The sequence below is a fragment of the Puntigrus tetrazona genome, chromosome 1, assembly GCF_018831695.1.
Source record: "Puntigrus tetrazona isolate hp1 chromosome 1, ASM1883169v1, whole genome shotgun sequence".
NCBI classification, from domain to species: Eukaryota; Metazoa; Chordata; class Actinopteri; order Cypriniformes; family Cyprinidae; genus Puntigrus; species Puntigrus tetrazona.
The window spans coordinates 23,539,036-23,566,483 of record NC_056699.1 but is presented as its reverse complement, the minus strand read 5'-3'; the positions used below and the strand labels follow the sequence as shown (position 1 = coordinate 23,566,483).

Genomic DNA, 27,448 nt, shown 5'->3' with positions numbered 1-27,448 from the left:
TGTCCTTTGCTTCCCAACTCACTGGTGCACACCAGAAGACTGGACTGGCGAAAAAAAAAAGAAGAAAAGAAAAGCGATGTTCGGCAAAAGCGGTCACTACGCCACCTCCATGGCCACTGTGTTCTGCTATACTGTTGAGGGACTGCTTTTCCTGCTCGTGGATTCTCCTGTAAACAAACAGGAAACGATCAATAACCTGATAAACAACCCAAGCTATTCAAACGGAAGACCTAAAAGTGATTTAACGGTCATTTATGAAGTCTTAAGATCTGGAAAAATAACTGCTGCAACGCAATATCAACATTAACTTACAGAGCCAGATATTTATAAATGGACGAAATATCCACCGTTAAAGAAACAGTTCAAAAAGCATACATACAAACACTGATCAGTTACTATTAAAATACAACTATTTGAAAACTAAATGCTTGATTATATCTACTTACTAAATACATAAAAATAAAGCTTGATCGTCAGCGTTTGGCCCCAAATATAGTAATATATTTGTAAACAAGCGATATATTATTATTATGAGAGCGGATCACTAATCTCGCGGTATGCAGTTACCCGTCACGGATCGTAATTATTTTTAAGCTTTCATTTATTACTAAAAGCTTACTTTTAATGGTTACCATACCGCGAAACTGCAGATGAACAGCCTTACATATGCGTTATAGACTATAGCCGATACAGTATGGCAGTAATCGTGAAACCTCAGTAAAGCTTACCTTGATAAAATCTTTGTTAAAAGCTAACATTTTCAGTTTTTCTAGGCTAAAAAGGCAAAAAGCACTGACCTAAAGCTGACACATTCGCTTTTTCCCCGTCAACTGTATATTATTAACTTAAGACACGGATATAATACCTTACAGCGCTTATCAGAATCCTGGCCTCAACGTGGTATTTTGACACTGCTGTGTGCATGCATCTATTTGTTGAGGTACTGACAAAAAGCTGCGATTCTCTCTCTTTCTGTCTGGCGCTTTTCGGTGTGTTTGAGCGGAAAACGGGCATTACCGAGTCCAGATCTCGACGCATTTTTCTTCATCTGAATGGTCTGAAATATTCTGGTAAACTAGTAATCCAGAGATCATACGTCATGTTTACATGACGAGCAAACATAAATGCATGTAATTTTTTACCCGGTGTTGACTTTGGGGAGCTGACAGTTGCTGGCGGCGGCAGCTTCAAGGCATGTGGTGGTACGTTGTTGAGACTTCTGGGAAGGTGGACGGGCATTGAGACTGGCGATGGAGGGTGGTGACGCTGGAGCGCAGGTTGTTGCCGATTAGACCTGAGAGGTGGAGTTGGCTGTGTTGTTACCGTGATTACCTATAGGGTTGTGGACAGTGTGGCGAGCTTGTGTTGAGTTGCTAGTGGATCGACAGGAAGGTGGGCATGGGGCAGCGGTAAATGTTGGCTGACTGGTCAAACCGAAGCAGAGGACGGCGAGACGCTCAACTCTTTGTAAACTCCTGCAAAACAAACAGTTAGTTGAAAGCAATATTACAGGATGAGCAGACGCGACGGATTTAGCTTGTCCAGAACACAAACCTGAAGCTTGGATCGACCCCCGCTGACTCCACCTCCCACGCGCGCCTCTTTGACCTTTAGGTCAAAAGCTGGTCAGAGGTCATGAGTGCAGAGGCGGCAAACTGGGCGCTGACTGAGTCCAGCGCCTTGGACACAAGAGACTGAGGACACAGCAGGAGAATGTTACGCAAGCCATCAGACTTCCAGACACAAGTGACACTCCGTATGCCTCCGCACACCTGACTTGAGCCTGTGTCACTGGCCTGCTGCTGTATCTGCTCCAGCTGCTGTTTCTGGCATGAGGGCCAGCTGTTCTTGATGCTGCTGATACTGCTCAGCCGTGAACGCTGGAACATCAAACCTAAACATTACACATCCGCAAGCGGAATCACAATTTCACAGTGTTTCTTGTTCAGTGAAAGATACAAAACTTTTGTTTTTTTCTTTAAAAGTAGAGGCGGGCGCACGCATCTCAACGCCAGCTAAAGTTAACACCATTTCGCGGTAATGGTAGCATGCTTAGAACAGCACGCACCGCTTCCATTCGAACTAGCTTAGAAACATAATACACCAATCAAATTAATATATTCTTCAACACAACGCTGGACCATTTTAGCTGTTGAAACGCAGCATTGCAAAGGTTTTCATCAAAAGAGCAACATCCATGTAGACATTAAAATCTGAGCTGATCACTGAGCGGCACGCAGAAATGAAAACGGAGAATAAAGACGGCATCGTTTGTAAAGCGCCGCGCCTGAATGGGTTTCATTTAATGCTGACGCGCTTAATTAGATTTTATGAAAGCTGCAGCTGTGCATCTGATGAACATTTGCTTCTCCTGGTTTATTGCTTTCCTTTGTCAACGACCAAGCCAAAAATGTCACAATCGATAGGTCCTCATTTAAATATTTAGTCAAATTAGTCACTGGTCAAGTGTTGGCAGACATTTATACTCTACATAAGAGCAGGGAAACGGAATTAGTCTGACTTGATAAAATTATAAAATCAAGTGGTTTATGTAAAGTTTGGTTCTGCAAATGGTTCAGTAATGTTTATGTCTTAATGTGAATCAGCACTCTTCAAACATCGACAAAATGTTGGTCTAAGCAAGGTTGCCTTAACTTTTTTCTTTTTATGATATGGTAGGCCAAATCTAAAGGTGTAAACTAGATTTAGTTTAGAAGTAGATTACATCCAGAGTCAATGCAAAGACATGAATAAATGCAAATCCACATCTGTCAACTCAAAATGGCAACGGATCGGACCAAACAATTGCGATGAACATGCGATATACTGTATGCCTCTGTGTCTTCTGTACAATTAAAAAAATGTTTACAATTTAATTATAGCATTTGGAAACGCATACAGAACACATGAAATAGCTAGAAAATGTGTCGTGCCCACTGAAAAGCCGTTATTATACACACAGGAATTATGCTCAGCTTCCTTAAATTCATTCACGTAGTTAATTTCGAAAACATGTAGTTTGTGCATCTCTACAGAAAAAGGCGCTGCAAGTGAAGGGCTGGAAATATCATTGCTGCAGCAACACAGCTTTTTCAATTATAATAACTGTCAATCATTTGTGTTTATTTCCAGACTTTATTGACGGTGCTGAATAAAACATGAGCAAACAAACAGTTCCAGCGCCGCATGCATACTAGCGGGACGCAGTCCACTCACCTACTGCGCGGTGGTCCTGCGCTCGCTGCTCTGCCCAGAGTACTGCCACCTGGCCTCGCGCCGCTCCGCACCAACCCCTAAGCGGTCTCCGTGACAGCGCATCCCCGCGCCTGACTGGCTGGTTAGTGTCCGTGGTTTTAAAGTGCCTCCAGCGCACGCTTGATATTTCTGAGAATCTGCCTCATGTCTGAATACGTGAGTATGAGAGGAAGAAGAGGATGAGGACTGTGACGAAGAGGATGAGGTAACGGTCTGGGAAGTGGTTTCAGATGTAGAGGAGAAGCAGGGAAGGACAGGCCCGGCTCTGAATTTGAGTCCAGACTTTGGAATAATCCATTTAAATCCGAATAAGCCCGGTCCAGAAGAAACCTGAGGAATAGATTAAATGCGATTAAAGGGTCACTAAAACCCCTTTAAAAAAAAAAAAAAAAAAAAAAAAAAGCGGGCATGGTGTGTTGCGGAGCAGAGGGGGGACAGAAAACATACAGCTTCTTTTCATTCTCGTTGAGTTAAAAGCACATGCGTAGCCATTTGCATTGTGCATCACAACCATATATGCTGTTGCACCTCTGATAACTTTAAGGCTTATTCAGCTGCGTTTATATAACCATTTGTGATTTGGCAATATCAATGCCTACCATACACTGATGATTCGGTGTTTATCAAATTATTGAGACTGGCGTGTTCCTATCCTACGAGAAGACGCTTTATTTAATTAAAAAAACAGCATGTGTTGATGTCACCACAATGTAGTTTTTAAACTGTTGAAAATAGCCCAAAGAGCTTGAATTTATCGATTGCTAGCATTGTCTATGACGTGCAACACAAACACCTTTGTCAAAATCTCTGAAAAAGTAGTCTGTGGTTTCATGAGCCTTTACAAGCAGGTAATATTACTCAAATCAGTCAGAATGAGACCAGATGACATATGGACTTGACTCACCTGCCGCTCCGCCCCACCCGACGCCGTACAACCCGGACACAGTGGCGGGAATGGTGAGAGTGGTTAGGAGTACCAAACTGTGGGTCACATGACCTCCGTCTGTTTCTCCAGACCAGGGCCAGTCGCCGCTCTGATCCAAACGGGGCTGCAGGAACACAACACAAACCAAGTGAGAATGTGCCAGAAAACGGTACATGAAGGGAAACGTACAGAGAAGAGAGTAAAATAAATGGATGATGGGAATGAAGAGAAGTATTGATAGTCAGTTATACAAATAATTCACATCTGAAAAGTACAGCAGAAAAACAGCCTCAGAGCTGTAGTGTCTACATGGCTGTAACGCTTATCAGGATATGCTGAGGTGTAGGACAACAATTTGAGGAAAGAGGAACGATGAAAGGATGCGCAACAGAGGAAGCATAAGGTATGAGACATGAGGTCAGCGAGCGACACCTACAGCGTGATAAACACATCCTGCTTTCCGCCTGAAGGCAAACGCCCATCTGGCTCTGTTCTTCCTCGGCCTCTGATGACCCAGAATGTATCTACACAACAGGAACAGGAAGTCTTTTATGCACTGATTGCATGAACAATGAAGTCTAAAAGTTCACAAATTAACGCTAGACAACCAAATCCATTTAAATGTTTTTCGATTCACTCCTATTCAAATGTCTGTGGTCAGTAAGAGTATTTTTTTATGAATGCTTTTATTCACTGAAGATGCATTTCATTGATCAAAAGTGACCGTCAACACATTTATGGAAGTAGCAAAAGATCTCGATTTCAAATGAACAATTTCTTAATTTCTTATAATATATACACACACACAGTATATAGATCAAATAGAGACAGTGATTATAACCAGCAAGCAAATGCCCTGCGTGTGTACCTGTGAAAAGGCTCCTCATCAGAGCTGGGGAAGTCGTACTGGTTGAGGTCTTTGGGGTTAAACAGGAAGGGCCAGTATGCAATGGGGCGGAGAATGGCATGATTTTGGGCTTCTTCTCATACTTCCTCTTTGTTCTGACCACCTCCGTCTTTTCAGGCTGAAACAGAGATACATGTACTTACACATACTGTATTTTCCAGAATGTAACTCGTATACCCGAAATGTGCAAGGATATATGATGTCCCACCTTGGTCTTGTAGTCTTTGAAGTCTATGTGGTCCTGGTGGCGGTACTGACTGCTGCTGGAGAAGGGTATTATGGGAATCTTGTAAACAGGTTTTGCCATAGCTAGTGCTTCTGCCATCACTTCTGAACCAAAGTCGGGCATGGCATTTCTGAAGCGAACACAAAGAGTGGTCATTTTTAAAGGAAGATGCACCTGACTTTATAAATAGTTCATATATATATATATATATATATATATATATATATATATTTTTTTAGCACTGAGAGGTATATGTATACACACAATTTCCAGCATATCTCAGTGATTAAGGATGACAAATGAATAATGGACCTTGATTACGTGGCCTTTACTTAACAAACAAGGTGAACCATAATTGCTCATTTAGCCATATAAAACAAGCCCCTTAATTAGGGAATGCAATGATGCCTAAGCCAATTAAAAATGCATGGCCTGTTTGCAATATGCATGAACGAGCACAGAATAAAACACAATTACAGAAGCAATTAGGAAAATTCTGAGTCACGTAGGTTATGCATATTAAAATGCAAAGGTAAGCTGGGTCGTGTATATTCATTGTAGCAAGCGTCCCGATACGCCATTGATAAAAGAGCTTCTGAAAGCGAGTTAACATACCTCTTCTCTACAATCTCCAGTGTGAGATGAAGCAGCTCTCGTTTGCTCTTTTCTCGCTTTCTTAATCATCTCCAGGATAGTGACGGCTCGACTCAGGTCCCTTCTTAGTTTGAGCATCTTCTCATACGATGCCTCGTCATTCTTACGATTCTGAGGAACCATGAAAAATACTGTTAGTGAACTTCATAAATTAATATTTAGTGGTGAGGAATAAAAGCCTTAAATGACATAAGATCGAAAGGAAGACTAAAATCTTTGGTTTAAAAAAAAAAAAAAATTATGCTGCGGATACCACATCAACATATGTTACTGTTCACAAAATCAAAACATTCACAATAAATTAGAACATGCATGCAAGTTCAAATAAACAGCTATTTGAATATTTTTAATTTACATAAAACAATGCAACCATAAAATAAACTTATAAAACAAAACATCTAACTGCTCTTCCTGTAAATAACCATTTTACAACATTTTAAAATGGCACAAAAAAAAAAAAAAAAACAAAAACAAAACCCACACACACACTTGGAACTGCTACTTTTATGTCACTTCTGTTTATTTTATGCTTATAATTTAATATTGTTTATTATGTTTTTGGGCTGAGTCAGGAATAATGAACTGAATCAGAAACAGGATGCATTCTAGACAAACAGGCCTTTGTTTTAATAATTATGCAAATGCTTTTTTTTTTTTTTTTAAAGCATAAACTGAATGTTATTTGTAATTTAATGAAGCTCACTCCGCTTTATCTTTCATGCTTGGCAAGCACTTTAAAATGAACAGAGGAAAGATTCCTAATTATGCACCACAGGACTGCATTTAATAATTACCATTAGACCCTGACATAATGAACTAAGAAAAACGATCTTTTCCCCTTCAGTTCAGCCATGCTCAAAACTAAAAATCATGTATTAACGTTACAGTTTGATGGGCAGCAGAGACCACACAGAAGGGCAATCATTAACTCAACTGCTGATTGTTTGAAGCACACTCCTGCAAGTCATTATGAAACTTCACAACAAAGTTGAAAATCTAAACCTGGAAGAACTTTAACTTGATAAAGTGGGTTTCTAAATGCATTGTTTCCAGTTATCATTATTTCTAAGCCTGCAGTAAAACAAACCATTAAAACAATATTAATAGGCTGCCTCCTATTGTTTGTGCTATTAAAACAATCTGGCATTTACAAACCAGTTTACACCAGTGGGGGTCAAAATATTGCTCGTTAGCATGGTCTAGCTAGCAGATGCCATAATTAAACAATTGTGTGGATTTCAGGGGAGAAAAAGGAATCCAAAGTGTTGAATACAGACACTTAAGGCTGAAAGTAGATACTGTATTGAGTCGCTTTAATCTATACAGGCTGATAGAGGATCAGTGTTAAAGGATTAGGAAAACAACATCGATACTAACATGGCTCTGACCAGAAATGCTCACCTTTCTCGCCTGCATCTTCTCGGTCCTGCGCCTGAAGGCCACATAGGGTCATTGGTGCTGGAACCGTCCCTTTTCCTGCTTGATGGTTGGGATGAGGGATCCGCTTTTACACAGTTTCCTCTTCCTGCTCCAGTACTCAAACACCTCCCTGATCAGATCGTCATCCTCCTTCAGTAAAAGCTTTGCTTCCTGCAGGGTCACCAGCTGTGTTACAGAGAAATAAAGTCATATTATTACTAGTAATATAAACAGGAAAAGTTATAAGTATATATGTATATAATTATTATTTTTTTTTAATCAGATGAAGAAAAAGCATGAACAACAGCATAAATTTGAAATACAAACCTTTTCTAGCATTACAAATATCTTTACTGTCAAGCACTATCAAACAGTTCATCAGCATTCAATGACAGCTGTTCATCTTCTGAATGTTCTAGATATCTGCTTCAGTCAATCACCAATTTAAACTTTAGAACTCTCGGTTTGTGGAATTTAAGGATTCTACGCAGTGACATCCTGGATTCAGACAGAAAGGTTTAGCAGAATCACTTCAGCTTTCAATTTAAAGTTTCGAGCATCACTGACTGAAATCCCAGAGGTTTTTTATCCCACAGTTCACATTGTAAGCGGTGAATCTTTTTAATAACCTGCTGTCCGCTGCCTTTCTCCAATCTGTCAATCATCTCCTCGAACTGCATGGCTTCCACCTCCAGCTTCTTTTTCAGCTTATTCACAAAAGCCTCATCCTCCGAGTCCAGATCGTAGTCCGCTGCTCCGCATCCAGACTGAAAGCTGTGAAAAGAGAAGCAGTGGAGGTTAAACAAGCTCAAAGAAAGCTATCAGATAGAAGCTTTTCTTTTACGTTTGCTGCAAGTCCCAGGTCAATATGGCCACTTATCTGTCACTCATCTTTCAAGTTTTCAATCAAGGTGCAATTTTGATTGGTTTCTGTCAGTCAGGCCAAATTCCAAATATTACTATTGATGTCAAATATGTTGCATGTCAAGCTGTTAAGAACACTGTTGCTTATTTAAAAAAAAAAAAAAAAAAAAGAAGTGTGTAGCTACCCACTTAGCACACTTTTACATAAAAATTTACACTAGTGTACTAAATAGCATTTTATACTAAAAAGTTTTAAAGTGCATGCATAAGTAACATTAAAATCATTAACATTCAAAGAAAAAGAAAAATGTTAAGAATGTTTTTCAATAAACTTCTAAATGATCTTCTGTACAACCTTTCACAGACTCCATTCAATTTTCTAAAAGAGCTAGGCTATCACTTTGTTGCATTATAGTCTATTATTATGGTAGCATCGATTTACAAGCTCTGAAACGGCACATAATGCTTACGTTTTTGTCCAGAATAAACCCCATTTAAGAGACCTTTCAGACACAGTCTGGTGCATACTGGAGCTTAAGAACAATAAATCAATGAAACTCCCTCGAGTCAGCCATGCAAAAACACACATCTTGTCCATCATGTATATTTCAGAGAACCCAAGAGATGCTTCTTAAATGAACAGTGTTCCCACTACAGTTACCAGTGCCCCATTCTCACTTTCTCCCTCCATCTCCCTCTCGTCTGGGGTGTGTGTGTGTGTGTGTGTGTGAGGGTGTTCAGACACTCTGTGACAGCAGGACACCTCCTGCTTCTATTACAGAGACCCCAGGGGCCGCCAGACTCGCTTAAACTCACAATCACTCTCTCTACCCACACACACACACACACGATCGAGGAAACGGCCGAGAAATTACATGTCATGGCAGTTAAATATAAATCACCTCACACAGCGAACCTATACATAATCACAACACTGAACCAGACTAAGAGATTTCTAAGAACACATTTTAAGTAGACCAACAAAACTGACTGGGAAGTAAACTTTACAATAACCTTCCTTAAATTATGCATTAAACAGCATCAGCATAAACATTAAGAGACAAACGTTTTGATTTTAAAAGTGTATTAGTTGAGTTCAGCATGTACATTAAATGTGATTAATGATTTAAAAAAAATTGTAAACTAAATGTAATTAACTAAGGTTATCAGTTTAACAACATTTGTATTGGATTAATCGATGTATTATAAATTGATCATTTAGGGAATCCTGCTTTTTAGAGTAAAATATGATCCAAATATGATATTTCTATTTTTACCCAAAACAGAGCATAGTGAAGATTGAGTACAGACTTACTGTAATGATTGTTCACTTTATACTGGAAGTCAAAGGGCGCTCTTGTGCGGACGCTCTACATATGCATAGCAGAAGTGATACTACTGATGGTCCCATGAATATAATCTTATACAGTATTTCTAATCAGAGGCGATACATAACTCATAAGTTCAGTAATTAGGCGCTGTTGGACAGACTTTCAGTCTGCATGGTCTACGAGCTCAGCGAAACGCATGTCAGAACAGCTTGAATTAAATGTTTGACTAGCAAGGTTTTAAAGCACATGCAAATAATGTACTTGTGACTGAGAAAAGCAGTGTGCTGTGACGAGCGTGCCATGTGATAACACCCCGAAGGCAAATCGTTAAGTTTGACGTCACAGTACTTGCGGACATATCCGATTTACGGAGCTGCAAAATAATTGCTGCTATCCACGAGCATTATTAAGCTTGGATACATTTCTACAAAAAGTCATGTACACCAAGAATGGCTTCGGGGTGAGTAAAATATAGGGCGATTATTATTTTAGGGTGAACAATTCCTTTAATGTGACTGCATGTCAGGTTTACAGTATTCTGAGATAATGCAACTGATAGAATGTGTGTTATAGAGCAGAATTTGAATCATTTACCATGAAAAAACCTTATATTGCACATTCCCGAGAACAAGGTATAGACCTGTTCTATATAAAAGGTAACATCAAATGATTTTTTGTGATGTGTCGCTATAGACAAAATTACATAAAATTATAATTAACTTGACCTTGACTCTAGGAGGAGCGGGGGTTGGGTTAGGTTAGTGTTAATTCACACCCCTAGTGGAAGAGGAAAAAACTACGATAATTGCAATACAGTCCTCGATTAAGAACGATCAAGAGTTCGAAAAATGTTCGATATAATGTTTGCATACCAAAAGCGGAGAGGAACAACAAAAGGACCTTTATCTGCGTGCGGGTTTACTAGATCAGATGCCCGCTGATCAATCTTGGTCACTGCAGCATTAAACAGCCCTGTGAGATCCAGTGTGAAGAACTTAAATACGGCAAAGAACACTTATTTAACGTTGTTTTTTAAACCAGAAGAATCTGCACTGACAAACAGGAGAAACAGAAGACTTCTCAATCCATAAACCAACATCATTTACCATGCATTTACATTGAATTTATTTTTTGTGATTAAGATATAGTGCTTATGCACATACACTAAATGTATTTAAACTACTGTTTTTCATACAAATAGATAGAAACAAACATTTTTTTTTTAATATTGTATTTAAGTTCAATATGTGTGGTCATGATTCAAATTCTATGTAAGACCAGTGGTTAATTTGAATAAAACTCACACAGAATAATTGGGCAACATTTTGCCAATTTAACGTACGTAATAAGGATTTGAAATCAATATATAATTGATACCGATATGACATTTTTCCAGCCTTAGGTCCATCCAATCTCAAGAATGCACACGGAGGAAGTGGAGCTCCACTGGAGGGCGAGTGTCCTGCAGAGTTTATCTCCAACTTGCCTCAACACACCTGCCTGGAAGTTTCAATTATACCTAGTAGGACCATGATTGACCTATGATAGGGTTGAAGCTAAACTCTGCAGTGATACGGCCCTCCAGAACCAAACTTGGTGACCCATGTGTATATATATATATATATATATATATATATATATATATAGGCTATGAGTAAACAATTGACAATGCAAGGTTGTTTTGATTTTTTAACACGCAAAAAGTTAGGATGAGAATCGACTCCGACAGCGTGCAATGACTTAAACCTCAACCAGGAAACGGACACTGGCTCATCAAAATTGACTAATTCAATCGTCATGTGAACAAAAACACATTATTAAAATAGATTATGCAGAATAGTGTGTGATTGCCAGCAAGAAACATTTAAAACATTTTCTCTCAAACCACTTTCGGTTTGAAGACGCTCAAAAAGATGCACTCAAACTCATTACAAAAAAACAAAACATCTTTGATATGAAGAGGCATTCTGGGGACATCTTAACCAGAGGAAGTCAAAGCACCCAAATGTATAGGATGTGGCAGATGGCACAGCCTGCAATCCACAAGCACTGACCAAGAACAAAAAACAATAACAAAACACCTGCTGTTCAGGAACAGGCGGACAGACGTTGGCAACAAAGGCTTCAATCGCTTTCATTCATACGCTCTAATACCTGCCCCCCATAACAATCCAACCCAAACCACTGCTTCATTAAAGAAAAACTCTCTCATTAAGATCTGTGTTCTCACGCTGTATGTGAATGAGCTGCTTTGGCATCTTGAAGTCTCCGGGTAGAGCGAGTCATAGTAGGTGATGTTGCTCTCAGCCTCTGGGACGGGAATCACCATGTTATCCCTCTTCTCTCCATACACCTGCTGGGCGGAAATCGCCCTTTGGAGATGGTGTTCCTATAGCAGCCAAAAAGAAAGAGACATACGGTTCGTTAAACATTTCCACAGACGAAGTATGAATCATGCTGATCCACAAAAAGTGAGTTTTAAAGTTCACCCAAAAGTCTTGTCATTTACTAAACCTCAAATAGTATCAAACCAAGCGAGGTTTCTTTCTCCCATTGAACAAAAGAAGATACACTGAAGAATGTTAAAATGTACAAACACATATGTATTAAACACCTACTCCATATATTAGCATTGGAAAGGTGTCATTCGTTTGAAATTGATATACAACAAACTGAGAAAAAATATGAACAATATTTAGTTCAAATATTACAATTTTACAAAATTCTTGTACGTGTATAGACATTTTGCAAATTGCATTGATCCATATTCCAAACCTTTATATTCTCAACTGAATCCAATAAAAGAGAAATGTTATGAATAACAGAACAACTCTGACTTTCAGGCCATTTGCTAAGATGTATACAAAACAAGTGACAACGTGCAGAAGCCGCTTGGGATAGAGTTCAAGATATAAATGTTTTGATTGTCGTCACGCCTGTTGCTTGATTGCACACAACTGATAGCATCGTTTTTTTCCCCAAAGACGATAAAAACACACTGCAATGATTAGCCTTTGCTATTTTTCCCAGAAGACCATTTTACAGTAACCAGTGCTGATGAAGCAATGAGAGATTCCCTCAATAAAGCCAATTGGTCTTTGAGACGTCTCACACGGGACAGCTCAGCAGATGTCATGCATCATAGGAGCTCATATGAAAAAAATTACACTTCAATTAAAATTAAATAAATTTACTTTCGCAGCCTGTAAGGGTGGGAATCCTCAGGCACGTTTCGATCCGATTCCAAAACAATTCATCTACATTTTTCCTCAACTTAATTCTACTTCTGTGCAAATGCATCTTTACAACTTTACATCTTAACCAACATTGGAGCTTTTATGCTTTCCGTTCATAGTTGAAATATCTGTGTGTCAGTACTGCCATCTTAAAAGTTCAATTATGATTATCATTATTAACTCAATGGACCGGTTTCACAAACGTGGCATAGCTTAAACCAGGACTAGGCATTTAAGCAACTTAAAAATTGCCTTCCAAGAAAACATTACAGATGTGCATCTTCACAGAGAGCAATGACAAAGACATATTTTAAGATAAAGCAGAGCAAGACATTTTAATTTGAGACCGCTCAAAAGCGCATTTAAGTCTGTGACTAGCATAAAGCTACACATTCTCGGTTTTCAATATTACTGCACATGGCTACATTTTTATATACATTTTTTTTCTCCCACCCCTAATAGTCTGAAAGCATTTCACCAGAGGAGCTCAAACTAACTCTGGAGATAAAGTCTATGATGCAATGGCAATAAGAAAGCAAAAAAAACATTTAAATATTAACAGTTTGTTCTTGCCAGCCATCGTAAAAAAAAACCCCAAAACTAACTTTCAATAGTTCAATTGAGTCCAAACTCTCTCACACTCGTTTAAATGACTCAGCTGCGAGCCCTGACTCAAAGGTCTTACGCAAGGAGGCAATTATCAGCAGACAAAAGCCAGACTTCCTTTGGCATGGTCTTCTGAATAACCTTCGGATTGCAAATGCTCTCCCCTGCTGAGGGTGACCCCGTCAATGACCCCAGAGGATCATAATTACAAACAGATGAGGGAGAGAGAAAACAAAAGATCACAAAAAGAAAAGCTCTGAAAGAAAAAACGACCTCTAAGTGTCTTCAAGTAAGATCTCGTGACTAAATCCTGAATTAGGAATTATCATATATTTTTTCCAAAGTCTCTTGTCCGACACTGATCAACAAACCATCTTAGTGTGGCAAATATTATTTATTTATATAAAATAGTGCACACACGCTAAAAATACAGAAATGCCTATTTGACACTAGCACATTGGGGAAAAAAACTTTGAAAGCTTAATAATTTTTTTGATCGTTATTACAAATGACTACAAACCCCATTATAATATATTATAAATGATATTTGAAGGTATTTTTAAAAATATAACATTGTGATATAAACTGTAGCAGAATCTCTTTACTAACTGACACATTGCTACCACTGTCTAACACAAATTACTTCCTACAGAAACTCTGAAGTCTCAAATCATACATACTAGGGGCCATATATTGCATGGGATAATCATGCACATCTGGTTAGTAAATCCAGTTCCTTGATTAGCGGTAAATCTCCACCAAATGGTTTTCAAATGGAGCAGCAGTTAATACGCAGAGCCGTAAATCACTGACAATCTACTCAATATCGCAAAAATGCTGTTTTTAACTTTCTGTTCAAAAATCCTAAGATAATGCATCACTGTTTCAACAACATTAAGCAGCAGCATAACTGTTTTTAATCTGATCTCAGGAATAAATTTTAAATGTATACATAAATAGAAAGCAGATCTTTTAAAATTGTATTTTACAATATTGACATTTTGTATATTTGACCAAATTATTTTTTATGAACATTTCTTTTTCAAAATAAATCTTCCCAACCAAACTTTTGAACAGTAATGTAGAACAATGCTGAGATGAAAAAAACATGCATTTCAAATGATGATTAAAATCACAAAAACATTCACAAACAGAACTGTTACCAGTTTAAAAATGAAAACGGTCGCTCAACCAACCGCACCTGATATTCTCAAATCAGACTGACCAATATAAACAGCCCGTTATCGTTACAGACTACAGGAGGAATGAAACATTAAAAATCTTTACTGATCTCCAATCCAAGTTCCTGGATGAGGGTAAAAGTGCTGAATGGAAATGAATGAATCCAATCAAAAGCAATAAAGTAAGAGTCTGTTGTTCTTCCAGAAAGATCCCCTCAGGCCAGAGCTGAAAGCTTCATTTACAGACAACATTAAAAGACTGTACCATTCAATCGCTTCTCACATCAAACTGCATTAGAAACATTCTCTTTCCTTATCAGCAAATATTCCCACTGCTGATCTGAAAAGAACATGCCAGGTCATTTACACAGCCTTGGCATTCTGTCCTGGAAGCGGCGGGAAAAAATAAATCAGGTCAAACTTGTCTGGAATGCTGCCATGACCTCTAGCCTAGACTACACTCTGGAATGTCGCTGAAAGAGAGAAACTGTCATGTCTGGGAAAACCGACTTGCTGGATTGAGGATATTTGCCAAAGACCCTACACAGGTTACTAAAAGTCTAAACCATGGCAATACATCACAGAAAAAGATACATCGAATGAAGACGGATAAATGCAGGTAATACTGAAATTAGTCAACACTGAACTTCCAAAAGTACCGACTTGAGAGTAAAAGTGTACTCCGAACCGTGCCTGAGTGCGTTTGACCACCAAAGCGTGGTTCGTTTGACTAGGAGTGTGTGCACGGTTTGTTTAACTATCCCTGGCATGCTGGGAAGAGGTGGGCCAGAGCACGGTTCAGTTGGGCTCGGGTGCGATTTTTTGGCAGCGCGAAGCGCTAAGTGTGTAGGAAGAGCTTAACGCTTGAAACTTTCAGGGCCACAAAAGGTGATAGACCTGTTCATCAATAGCTGCGAGAGGTCTGTTGACCAAAATAATAAACCACAAAGTGAACTCCATTAAGTGGACTCCCTTGTGCCTTGCGAGAGCGCTTCTCTTCCTGTTTATCTTGAAAAATGTTGCATCAAACGGCACATACGCTAAAGCGCAATGTAAATGCCGACCAGGAGGGTAACGGGGAGGGGGGCAATCGTACACAATCGTAGTGCGTAGTACACCCTGAAGTGTCCATCGTCCGCTAACATTAGATCAGATTCTTAAACAGTCCATTGGCCATACCGTCGCGCGCGCTCAACAACTATGTCTGTGATTGGCTAAAAAGATCATCATGTTATGCTCTCCACAGAACGACAGGAGCGTTTGTTAGCGTCGTTTTTAAAATTGTAATACTGATACTAGTCGGTCATACAGTCTGTACTTTTGACAACACAACATTCAACAGGGGGCCACTTCTGAGTGCACCAGTTGCACCGCTCAAAGGACTGCCCTAACTGACACAAACGGTTGATGATGGTCATGATGGCACAAGAATATGATTTCAAACAAGGTCAATGTGCAGTTGAGACATCAGCAACGTACGCAGTATATCCAGTTTAAACAAGCAGAACCAAGCATGCTCAAGGGTTAACATCAAGAGAAAAACCAGCTACGCCAGATCAATATCTTGCAAAAACACGCAGACGACATTTAATTAGCGAATGTTTGTTGACAAAGCAGGAGGAATTTGCAGCTTTCGGGCGACAAGAGCCTTTCGCCTCTATGACACAGAAAAGGTCAAAAATTAGAAACTTACAATAATGACACCGTAAAAGATACGATCTTCTACTGTCATACAAGGTTCATTAACAGTGTAACAGCTTTTGAAATGTTTGTTTCACTTGAACAAGCACGTCAAGTACCATCGCTGTTTGTCAACACACAGTAGGGTCAACAGGTTCCATCTTTAAACAATAGAGGCATCACATCTCAAGAACAGCATCCTACATAGTGTCATGTGATGAGCAACGTTTGATCGCTTAATGAACAATACCAGGATGCTCCCTCATTATCCCAACTATCACCAAGTTTAATGATCACTGCACATTTGAGTTCCCATGCGTTCTCATTAAGTTGATGGTAACATTTTGGAAGTGGTCAGCCGATGAGATGTACAGTAAACACTTCTGCCAAACAATACGTTTACATGTACACATCGTTAAAACCTGTTACACAATAAACAGGGTCAATTAAATGCAAAGACGTTAACATTTTAAAAACACATGAGGACCCTTTTAGCAGGGATGCAATAGCAATATGCAGATAACTATTTAATCTTTATGGTCACTAAAAATAGAAACCTTTTCCAAAAGATAAGTTACAATTGTTTTTGCATTAACCCATTCTTTGCAATAATATAAAATAAGTCTTTATGAACTGTAAAAGAAACAACAACAAAAACTAAACTTCCACCAAATCAGCATGATTTCTGAAGGGTCATGCAATGCAACAATGTTAAAGATTTGGCTTTGCTTTTACTGGAAGAAGAGTTATCTTTTTGTAATATAGCACATCAGTTAAATAAAACACTAAGCATAAACAAACATCCAGTAACAGATGAATTTCCAGTGCCCATTTAAAAGCTATTCTGCACAGAATGTTTTGAGAAGATGCAAAAAGAACCCAACTATTGCAAACAATTTATCTGGTAACCTTTGAAAGCGCAGCATATTAGCGCACACGCTAATGAAAGCACAATTATAGGAGTTATTTATGAGAGCACCAAGAGTTCCCACGCTGTTCAGGAAAGACTTCTTGCACTTAATTTCACCTCTCAGTACCCAGTTTTCTTCTCTGAGAGAAACTGTTGGTCTGGCCTACAAAAGGACCAGCAAAGACATCAGGGCAGATGCGAAAGCAAAAGCCACAAAATAGAACGGTACAAAAGCAGCGTATCTTAACAGAGCTTGTGTCACTGCTTGAAAAAGATCTATGGGGAACTGTAAAACTTTTGACCCTGCCGTAACAACAGCCAAGGAACTAAACCAGATTACAGATGACAAAACACTTAAAATTGAAGAAAATACTCTGCCACACATTAAAAAAACGTATCAGAGCTTTAACCAGTTACCCACATCGTATTCATTTTCAGAATCATCTCAAAACCTAAAAATGTAGGATGAGTCATCCTCAAAAGTCACCAAAATACTACACAAAAATGACACACAAAACTAAACTGAGACTACAAATTATTTTTCTGATCACTTGGGTCTGTTTGAACGCCAGTATTTAGACCTGCGTAGAAAATGCATGCACTCAATGATCTCAAATCATCCAAAATTCAAACTTTCATGGTGGAACAATTTCTACAATGTTATTCTACATCAGGGTTGTTTTAACTCATTTTTATATGGACGAGCGGCATCCGATATGTAGGCAGAAACCATAATCACGTTAAAACAATGATTCTCTCCAATGAGAGGACACAAGTGAAAAGGCCCTACAACCATTGGTCTCAAACGCAATTCTTGGAGGGCCACAGCTCTGCAGAGTTTATCTCCAACCAGCTGCAAATCACACCTGCCTGGGAGTGACCCTGAAGACCTTGATTAGCTGGATCAGGTGTGTTTGATTAGGGTCGAGCAAAACTGTACAGCTCTGTGGCCCTCCAGGAATCGAGTTCGACACCAACGCTTTACAGCCTTAAAACTCGCCTCGAGCGTGCATGACCTTCCAGAGGGGCCTCAGGCCCACCTTGAATTCCTATTAATAAATCTCGCATAAATTTCATTAATCAAACACTGCATTTTAATAAGAATGGGCTCAAACTGTAAAGAACCGCCACTCACGAACCTCCACAAGAGTAGAAGAAGAGACTTGAAATTCTGTTGTCGTTGGCCACATTTGCATGCACATTCTTTGAGGTTTTGGATAAAACTTAAAAGATAGTGTTAAAGAGTGTAAAATCTAGAAAGCAAGAGCATTCCGATTTTAAATAGGAAAGATGTTCACTTAATGATCTCACCGATTCCCATTATCTTTTAGAGTAGCACAAAATAAAAGCCACTTGACTTGAGAAGCATGCAATTAATTGAAGACGTAGGCTGTTTGTTTTAAAGTTTGTGTTGTTTACATGTCTTTTGATTCACAAAATAAGGATGTTGGATTATTTTTTTTGAGGCAATCAAGTTTACATGCTTACTTGTATAACTGAAATTGCTAAATTGAATCAAACTGAAATATTTCGGGGCATGAAAATGCAGTCATTGATGCTAGCGGCCCAAGGGCCCTAATAAGAAATCAGACAGCAGCATCTTATTAGGGGCCTTCAGCTCAGCCTCGCTCTCCAGTGTTCTGCCCCTCAAGACCGATACATGTCCCATTCATTCATGATTACATTTAATTTGAGGATAAAAACTGCATAAACTTTGCCTTCACAAATAGGAAAGTACAGGCAAGAAAAAATTAGCACAAACGTCACCCAAAAAACCCCCCAAGAATTTCCAGGTATGGAAAAAAGGAGGAAAATATTAAAAGAAAAAAGTGACTCAAAATATGAAATTCTGTCATTATCCGCCTTCATGTTGTTCAAACCCTGTACGGTTCACTTTTTTTGAGAAGAGCGCAGGGCATCATTCACTTGGTTGTATGAAAATGGAAGTGAAAGATGACCAAGATGAAGCAAATCCATATAGAAAAGATCATATAGAACTGGAACAACATGAAGGTGAGCAACCAACAGAATTAATTTTTTTGTGGGCAAACTATTCATTTCAAATATTCTCAGATATTTCCAGGTTTCCCCTGACAGCGGGATTTCCCGCCCTCTGGCTGTCGTTTGCGGAAACTGCAGGAAAAAATCCAACAAAATGTCGGCGCCTCTGCGGTCACATGACTCCTTTTGTGTTTTGCTGCACGATTCGTGTCCGAACGGATAGACAAAACCCGACTTTCACACCCCAAACAGCCATAAAATAAATCCAACTGCATATACCAGACGTCAAATTCAATGCACACTGCAAAACGGGTCCAAAACACCGTGTAAAACGCTTCACGCGCAGTCGGCCATTTTGTTGCATCCAAAGCTGCGCAGATCGACAGGAAAAAAAACATTTGTATCGCACAAAACCGGCGGTTGCATGGTGAAAATCGTACCGATTCCTCGTCCTTCTCCATGCCGGTGGGCATCTGCGGCACGGCGCGGTTGATGGACGCGTACTCGTGCAGGTCTGGCAGATCCTCGCAGCGGAAAACGGGCAGCGGTTTGAGAGCGTCCAGCGCCCGCGCCCTGAACGACAGTTTACTCATTTTACTCTATAAATCTATCCGATCCCCTCACAATCACCCATAAAACCGCCACGGATCTCATGGAGGAGGGTGGATGGAGTTGGAGAATGAGAAAAAATAATGGAATAGAAGAGCTCCAGCGAGGAGAAGCAGAGGCGGGTGTGTGTGTTTTCGCTCGCTGCCTCAGTGCGCCATTCACAACATGGCGGACATTAAAAACTCCTCAGCCGATTGCGTTCTTCCCTCCTCCCTCGCACACACTTCCGTGAACGCGCTCCTCGGCCATTCCGACGCGGCTCGTGCACGAGTGCGCCGGCACGAAACATGGGCGCGCGCAAGTGTTAAAAAATTACAATATAGATCACTTTTTTTGTAGCTTCAAAGCCTGAATAAAATTATATCGTATGCAAGTATCAACATTAAAATAACGCAATATCCCACATTGTACATTTGTTCCACATTTTTAATTGTGCTGATCAGACACTGGGTCTAGGATTTAACGTTCACTCGTTTTATTTTTATCTTAAAAATCACTTTTATATGATAAATACAAAAACAACAAAAAAAAAAAATCTAAATTGACGGCTACTGGCCACTTAAGAGAAATAGACAGTGAAATGTTACATGTAACATTTGGCACACATGAGTAGTTATATTTAGAAAATGTATTCATAACTACTTATACTTTCTCAATTTACTGCGGTACGTTAAACAGGCTACATATACTTATATACACTCATATATAAACTAATAATAACACACATAACTTTACCTAGCCAGCGGTAAATAATGCGGTGCACCATATCATTGCATTTGTTAAAATAGATAAATAAAAAAAATACATCAAATGTTGCGTTTATATGCATGGCGAATTAAATACTTGTACAATTTAACACCGACTTATTTTTTGTAGCTTTATGATTACTATATTATACACTTAAGAAACGTTCAATCAGATCAAAACTTCCATTCAAACTCTTGCTTTAGGAGACGGCGCCCTCTTTAGGTCAAATCCACATACAACAAACAAAATGAACTTGACTTCAATTACGAGTCAGTAAAAAACTACAATGTAGAAAAAGACAATTATAAGCTCATAAAGTTGTCCTGCCCAGAAACAAGCCACATATTCACACCCAATTACACAAAATAAAAAGTAAGACTAAAAAAAATGGGGTTTAATGCAAGTTATGAACTCAAGTCAGTAACATTTTTATTCCATTTTATGACATTATAATTTCAGCCAACATGTTACAAATTATTTGCACGACAATAATGAAACCATTGTCATACTCGATGATCTTAAACTCTACATATTCATACGTTTACAGACGGGGCTTTATAGATTTACAAACAACATGCTTGTTAGTGGGCCTACACAGATGTTGGAAAGTGAGAAAAGATGTGAAACTAGAAAAAGAAGCTGGCATGTTAAATATTAACTAATACACTTGCTCATCTGCTGTTACCGGACACCCACACACACACACACACACAACAAGAAAAGTTTAAATATTAAATTCAAAAGAATATAATATTTGTGCCAAGTAAATAATTAAAATAATAGTATTCAAAAATGCCACTTTTTGGTTATTTATACACTAGATCATAACTCTCAGCTATACAGCAGTGATTTTTAATGCTACAGTCATAAACTAGGGATAATGTCAGTCTTTGCACATTTGCTTGTTGAACTACGACGTTATAAACAAACTGCTTCTGAGGAGGAAGAGGACTTGAAACTGACACAGATTGAAAAGCACCCGAAAGGCCAAACTGTTTTTCACTACAGGTATGAGAAAGATAACATTACGTTTACGTTTCTACCAGCAATCCCGCCCCGTCATTTAAACTACAATAAAAATCACCCTCCCAGGCAAACTTTATAATTTAAGGGTTTGGCTGCGAGCTAAAGTCGGTAGTTTTAAAAATCACAAGTGTGGAAGCAGACAGGTTTAAAGAGAGCGTGTGCCCTTCAGCAGGCCACATCACCACAGGGGACCGGCCATGAAGTCCTAGCATTTTAAAAGTCCCTTTGGATAAAAAGCGCAGGCTAAAGGTTAGATAGAAAAAGCATGGGACTTTTTGAAGAACGCACAGGGCACGCAAGTTAAACGATAGTACAGCCTTAACCTCAGGTCACATATTGACACAAACAGAAAAATAAAAGAAATGCATATACACGTAAAATGGCATAATTGATACTCAATAAAACTAATTAATATGAAAACATGCATCTTTAAAACGCATTGAGGCATATTAACCACCTTTTCAGACATACTTTTATTTTAAAACAAAACTGCAAGAGAAAAAAAAAAGCAAAACAGCTAAAAGGTCACTGAACGGTATTATTATCGTTGAGTTATAGTTACATTAAGTCAAGGCCTCAATTACAATCCAGACGTGTCTATTAAACTTTGTTATGCTGTGAATAATATTACGCACATCTTTTTGTGCGACTTTTCTGTAGCTTAAAGCTTTGCTATTTAATGTCTTTAAATTCTGAGAGGAAAAAAAAGAAAGAACACTTCCACTCCTGCTGAAAAACAAACATCGTAAACCGGTTTACTAGTTTCAACTGGTCTCTGAGTCAGGCCAACCTGGTTATCAGCTGGTTTAGCCGGGTGGCTAGCTGAAAATAACTAAAACCTATTAAAACCAGTCGACGCATCGGTTTAACCAGACCAACCGAACCCAGAAAACTGATTTAAGCTAATATTAGCAGGAATACATGCACAAAACGTACCGTGACTTTGTTTTATGCATTTATAAACACTGGTAAAAAAAAAAAAAAAAAGTACAATCTCCATTTGTGTTCAACTCCAGAGGTCCCAACAGGGAGAAAAAAAAAAAAAACTGGCACTGGCTCAAAAGCAGCCCTTATTCAAAGAGGTCCATCTTTAACAGCAATGTAATCACTTTAATGAAGTCTGGCAGACGGTAGCATGTTGTGTTCAGTCTATCACCGAACGTTTTCCTGTTCATCCGTTAAACAGATTGAATATTTAATACGGCAGAAGAGACACAACGGTCCACTAGATCTGCCAGGATATTTACATCTGAACAGCTCTCGACCAAACCAGGAACGCCATAACCTGAAGCTAAAATCTGCCAAAGCTTTAATCTAACCCTAAAAAAAGTTGTCTATTAAAACATTGTCGGAAAAAGAGGAACTCACCGGTTTTTCCACCAGGGTGGATGGTGACAATTCATCTTGAACATGTCAAGACCAGATTGCCGGAGCAAGGAGTTGTGGGGAGAAAAGAGGACACACGGCAAACGCGCGGCCAACTCTGCAATCATCCTCCTCGGAGTAGGATCTGGATCATTACCGCCGCGGAAAATCCGTCTTCACGAACCCGACGATCATACGATGATCCGCGCGTAAAAACCACCGACGGCCGCCCCGCGCGCGCGCGCGCACCCGCCGCGCTTTCACTTTGAATTAAACTTAACTCGAGACTCGACGACAAAAGTGGCGACCGAACGGTTGCTTTACGGCGAAGCACGGCTCAGTAGCCGGACCTCGGAGAGATCTGGTCGGGCCGCTAAAGGGTTAAAAGGTTTTGCGTCTTCATTGGTTGAAAAGAGACACCGATCACCTGTGGAGAGCGGCGGGGTTGGTCGAGCGCTCAGAGAGGGCAGGGAGAGGCTGCTTTACACAGACTAACTTTAAACAGGCAGAGAGAGGCCTTCCCTTGTTGAGAGAGAGAGAGAGAGAGAGAGAGAGAGAGAGAGAGAGAGAGAGAGAGAGAGAGAGAGAGAGAGAGAGAGAGAGAGAGAGAGAGAGAGAGAGAGAGAGAGAGAGAGAGAGAGAGAGAGAGAGAGAGAGAGAGAGAGAGAGAGAGAGAGAGAGAGAGAGAGAGAGAGAGAGAGAGAGAGAGAGAGAGAGAGAGAGAGAGAGAGAGAGAGAGAGAGAGAGAGAGAGAGAGAGAGAGAGAGAGAGGCCTATGCCTAATTCATAACCCAATGGTGTTTGATGCAAGATTATTTCTTAATCCAAAAATTCTATTTTAGTTTGAGTTCAACATAATACATTATTACATAAAAATATTGTGTTATTATACAGTATTATAATATATTGGACTACAAAACCAGCCATAAGGGTAAACATAACCTGAAAGCAGAATCAATAACCTTGCATTGATGTGTGGTTCGTTAGAACTAAATGGAAATATTGAGAAAAATTAAATTTAAAGTTGTTGGCGGTGCGTATCGCTAATCAAAAGTTTAAAGTTTTTTGTTTTGAAATATTTATGGAAGGAAATTTACAAAATGTCTTCATGCAACATGATCTTTAATGTACTAATGTTTTTTGGCATAAAAGAATTATAAAGTGTACTGTTGGCTACTTATGACCGTTATGCACACAAAAATAATGTGAAAAAATGTGCACAAAAAATTATGTGTATATATATATATATATATATATATATATATATATATATATATGTGTGTATATATATGTATATATATATATATATATATATATAAATTAGTGCTGTCACACGATTGAATCACATTCAAAATAAAAGTTATAAATTTATTATGTATATAAAAATACATGTTTATATTTTGAAAATATTTACATGTATATATATGCATTTAAATATTTATATATTATATAAATATATTTAATATATAAACATATTGTTGTTGGGTAATGGTTACTTGACAGCAAAAAAAAATAAAATAAAATAATACAAATAAAATACCTACAAGGTTTTTTTTCTTTGTTTTTGTTTGTTTGCCCAAGCTTAGTAAAACCGCTCATGCTCACAGTCTCAGAACAAGCACGAGTGAACTGCAATATGAAACCATCAAGGACTTGTCTCAACATGCAGTGAAAACGGTTTATGGCTCTTCACACCCACAAAGCACTGCTGACAGGAAATTATCTATAATTTACCACTCTTCGTTGTAATTCTACATATCAGTCTTCACGGCGGAAAACTCTAGTTTTAGGCGTGTGAGTTGTTTGGCACATTTTCACATTGTGTTTTTAACAGTATCACAATGCAGAAATAATTGTCCGATTTCCAACTTTTCAGGAAGTGAGAGCAACAAAGCATTCACAATGAGGTGCAAAACTCACAGTAATAAATAGGGCCAATTTTGACCGCTTTCAGTTTTGTCCAAAAAAACAAATCAAATCTTGAATATTTCTCTATTTCACTTCAAATCGGTGTGATCATATTTTTCCAGTGACTTGTCCTGGCCAGGATTTCTAAAACGCCTAAAATATGTGCATGAATGTATGAATATTTGCATATCAGACTACTTTTCAGCCTTTACCTTCGGCGAGTTTAAAAACAGTAGGAAAACAAAGCCAAAACCCAGAAGATTAATGCATTTTACAAATTCTGGTCAAGGACTTAGATTAGAAAATTAGAGGCTGTGTGGTGACCTTGATATTGTATTTCTTAACACTTCCTGATCTTATTGGGAATGATTTATTGTGCGTTAATTCAAAATATAATCTATGAACCAATCTTGCTTTTCCTCTCCTTTTGCTTTCCTTTTTCCGGTGTGTGCCGATGTCATTTTGAAATATGAGTCTTCACAGTAAACCGGGTTGTCAAATGTTAAATTGCGTGCTCTCTAGGTATTCTAACTGAACCAGTTTACGTTTTTTGGGTTGCCATAACTGCCTGTAGACATCAGGTGTTTGTCTGACTGTAATGCAGCGCTGTCTGATTCTCTCAGTGTTATGTAACACGCTCCCTGGGGAAACGGCTTTACTTTCCTTCCCTGTCTCTTTGTTTTTCTCCTCTTTATCCCCTTCTACTCCGCTGTACCGACACACGATGTGGGAAATGTATTACGCAAGATTGAATTCTGACTGACTGTCCATGCGCTTTCGCAAGCTTTTATGCACAGATATGTTAATAAGCTGAGCATTCATTTCTCGGGGTCTATTCTGATGTGAGGTCTGGTAGGTTGTCGTCCCTTGTTGTGATGCAGACTAGCACCGGTCACGTGAGATCTCCCTGCGCCTCTAGTGGTCGCAGATACACACACGCAGCGTCTCCACTTCCTGGTGAGGGATCTTCGGAGGGGTTTGCCAAGTTGCACGACTGACCGGCTCATTTTTTTAAATACAGAATTAAAGAAACCAGAAATAACACATTCTGTCATTATTTATGTGGCTTCGGATTTTATTTCGTGCCTTATGGCGGTTCGTGGTGTTTCATTTTCACTTAATAAACTGAACGAGCACAATACCTTCCAAAACAGCACCATTCAAGAGGTTTATGTGACTCAATGTATTTATGTGGAGCTGAAAGTAAAACACGGTCTTTTACAGCGAGAGCGAAGGTCAAAGGAAAGAACCGTGACTTCTGTAATCTCATGTTACATTAACATTTAACTTTACATTTATACATTTAGCAGGTGCTTTTGTCTAATTCAACAGCATAAGTGATTCATTTAGTACATTCCTAAGTGACCTTTGACCTTGAAACTGTTAGACAGGAAGTCAGTGACTCTCAACTGGAGTGCTGTGTCTGATGAATGAATGAATACATATCACACAATGTCAGATAAGATACTCCAGTGGTTATTCTAGATCATTTGTATCCCACTTACATTTTAGTAGGCAGTGCTATTTATGTTTTTTATTGTTTTTTTAAAATGATCTATATCCATATTCTATATCAATATTTATTTGTGTAGTTTTATTAATGTTTTATTTAAATTGTGTAGAAATATATATATATATATATATATATATATATATATATATATATATATATATATATATGTGTGTGTGTGTGTATATTTAATTATCTGGTTTTAGTTTACTAATAACAACTCACAGAGTCAAGTAAGCACCTAGAAAATGGTTTGAAAAAAATTAAATTGTACTTGTTTAACACCACATTTCTTAACAGACTTCCGCTGAAATTAAATTCCTGTACTCTCATACATACTGAGCATGGGAATTCAGTAGCAGCCAAGGTCTTTATGGCTATTTTATAGCTAATTCTGTTTCATATACAGATTTTTTTTTAGTAAAGTCATCATCACACATCATTAACACATATTGAGCTGAGAGCATGCACGGCCCAATGCACAAAACAGCTTTATATGAAGCTGTATATTGACGATCTTTAAATATTTCCTACCTCTGTCCCCAGAGCAAAAGAAAACGATTGCAAAAATCAATTAAAATCCACATTTATGGGTAGAAGAAAACAAACGTAATGAGGATTACATCTAACGTGGTGGGAAAATTAAAACGAATCTGTTTATTTCTCAGTATATTATACGCACAGGAACGGTTTTAGCGTTTTATCGCATATCAGAATTATTGCAAATAAATATATGCACATAAAGAAACATAACTCTGCCAAGAAAATAAAAACCCACACCGAATAATTGTCCAACAGAGGGCAGTCACTGCCTATTTTCTGAGTTTCTGCTCAAGAGAAGTTCTGCATTGCATCATAATTTAAAGCTACTTTATGGTTTTAAAAGACATATAACAAGTTTTATAGATTATTCAGAGCAGTAAAGAGTGCCTTGATTGCATGAAAAACTCCATAAGATGTCAAATATCAAGCAAAATTACCATATAACGCTTAAAAAAAAAAAAAAAAAAAAAAAAAAAGATAAACCCAAACTCTGACTTTAAACCGATTCTTGACATGAACGTCAGAACAAAGTCAAAACACGAATC

At 38.5% G+C, this 27,448-nt stretch overlaps 1 pseudogene; it reads right to left on the bottom strand.

Moving 5' to 3' along the window:
* Positions 1 to 96: 96 nt before the first annotated feature.
* Positions 97 to 20,025, bottom strand: LOC122348953 (annotated as a pseudogene).
* Between the last annotated feature and the right edge of the window lie 7,423 nt (positions 20,026 to 27,448).